Here is a 2,012-nt window from a genome sequence, read left to right on the forward strand (position 1 = left end):
TTTAAAAAATATTTGACATAATAAATAAAGGTAATAATAATGAATCACAAAGATTATAATGCATAAAGTAAAATTACATAACACTAGGATAAAGACCAGAAAGGGAGATATAATGACACTTGAAAGCAGACTGTGATAAATTAAAGACATATCCCAGAAACCCTAAAGCAGCCACTGAAATAAGAAAAGGGTTATAGCTAATAAAGCAACAAAGGAAAGAAAACGGAATGAAATAAAAACTATGTAAACAATATGCTGGAACAGCTGCTCTCCAGGCCTCCACCCTATGGAAATATACCAGTGGCCAATGAGAAGTGTACAAGAATGATGACTGCAGCATTGTTTGTAACCATAAAATAACAGAACCAACGTACTTTTAAAGCTATATGAAAAGAGTTTTATTTATTTAACAAACAGCCAATTGAACAAACAAAAAATGGAAGCAAGTCCTTTGCCAAAAGGAGCACAGAGGGTCAGGATGATGCTACTCCTCCAAGGATTTCAGGGTTCCCAGACGCCTAGTTTCTGTCTAGTTCTGGAAGATGTTATTCTTGGGGAGCAATAGGTCCTCGAGTTTGGGGCTCTTTCAGGTTCTCTCTCCATTTCCCCATTCTGCTACAATAGATAAACAAAAACAATTCTCACTTCCAGAAGATCCCGCCTGTGCGTCTGCACGAGCCTTTCAGGAGGTCTGGATGTTCGGTTCATGACTCCCCAGCTTCTTTCCCAGCTTTTGCTTTTCCCTTCCCCTCCTCCCACCCTACGGCCCCAGGAACCGAACCCCGCCCAGCTGAGCCTCCGCAGCTCCACCGCGTAGAAGGCCCACCGGAGGCCCTGCCAGTTGCCCGCCCCGCGGAGTGGTGAGAAATCAACGCTTTGTAAGAGGAACTTCCCCATGGAAAAAAATCTCTTGATTTCCACTCTCAGGGCTCTTTAAAGGACTAAAAGCTAAAGGAGACGATGGATTCATTCGACAAGTCCTAGTCGTGCGCCCTAGTGAGTGCCAAACCCTGCTCCCCGCGAGGGGAGCCTGGAGCGACCCTCACCACCATCCCTGCCCTGGTAGAGCCCCCGTGGGGAACACACGATCCGAAGACGGCAGCGGAAGCTCCGCAGCAGCGCGAAAGCGACTGGGCAGGGTGGATACAGGCTCCTTCCCTGGGTGAAGGCGGCACAAAGAACTGGAAGAACCATCCCGGGAGCCCACCAGGCGTTCAGCTTCCCTTGGGACCCCAGGCGGCTCGGGCTGGGTCGCCGACCGGGGAGTTTCTGAGGGCTTCTGAAGCAAGAGAGGGGCAGGGCTGGCGAAGGCCATTCGGCTCTCCGTCTGGCTCCAGAATCTCCTAACGCGCAGGTATCCAACGTGACCAGCGCAACTCACTGCTCTAATCTCTCTGGTTTTCCAAAGCCTTGCTCAGGCGTCCTGCCAGGCGGGCGCTGAGAATAGAAGGGACGGAGGAAGTTTAGTGAGTGTGCCCTTCCTATATTGCCTATTAGAGCCAGTAGTGCTTGTCTCTGTGGCGCAATGGGTTAGCGCGTTCGGCTGTTAACCGAAAGGGTGGTGGTTCGAGCCCACCCAGGGACGATTTTTGCAACTTTTAAAGCGTTCACGCATTGTCAATCACTAGACAAATGGGGAAGATTTTATCTTCCCGGAGTACCAAGCCACTAATTTATGACTGATCCACGTCAAGGGCCAGCCCCAAGCCCCTAATTTATGACTGATCCATGTGAAGGGCCAGCCCCCCTCCCCGATCCGATTCTTAACTGGGTATCTCCTGAAATGGGGGGTTTACACCTGTGTAACTCAGGATCTTAAAACAGAGACTTAGGAACCCACTTTTGGTGTGATAAAATTCTAATTCAGTCCGTTATACTCTTAAACGAGTAATTTATGTGCCTCCATTTTTTCATATTTTAGTGATAGGAGTCCAGTAGTATCTCCAGGATGTGCCTGGATTTACTGATTGGTCTATTAATAATGTGACCAGTAGAATCATTCATCATCATAG

At 48.3% G+C, this 2,012-nt stretch overlaps 1 non-coding gene across 1 annotated transcript; it reads left to right on the forward strand.

Annotated features, from left to right (window-relative positions):
- The first annotated feature begins 1,511 nt into the window (after positions 1–1,511).
- On the forward strand, positions 1,512–1,585 carry TRNAN-GUU (transfer RNA asparagine (anticodon GUU)). Its single transcript has one exon. It is a non-coding gene; the product is annotated as a tRNA-Asn (tRNA).
- Positions 1,586–2,012: the final 427 nt, after the last annotated feature.

The sequence above is a fragment of the Pongo pygmaeus genome, chromosome 1, assembly GCF_028885625.2.
Source record: "Pongo pygmaeus isolate AG05252 chromosome 1, NHGRI_mPonPyg2-v2.0_pri, whole genome shotgun sequence".
NCBI classification, from domain to species: Eukaryota; Metazoa; Chordata; class Mammalia; order Primates; family Hominidae; genus Pongo; species Pongo pygmaeus.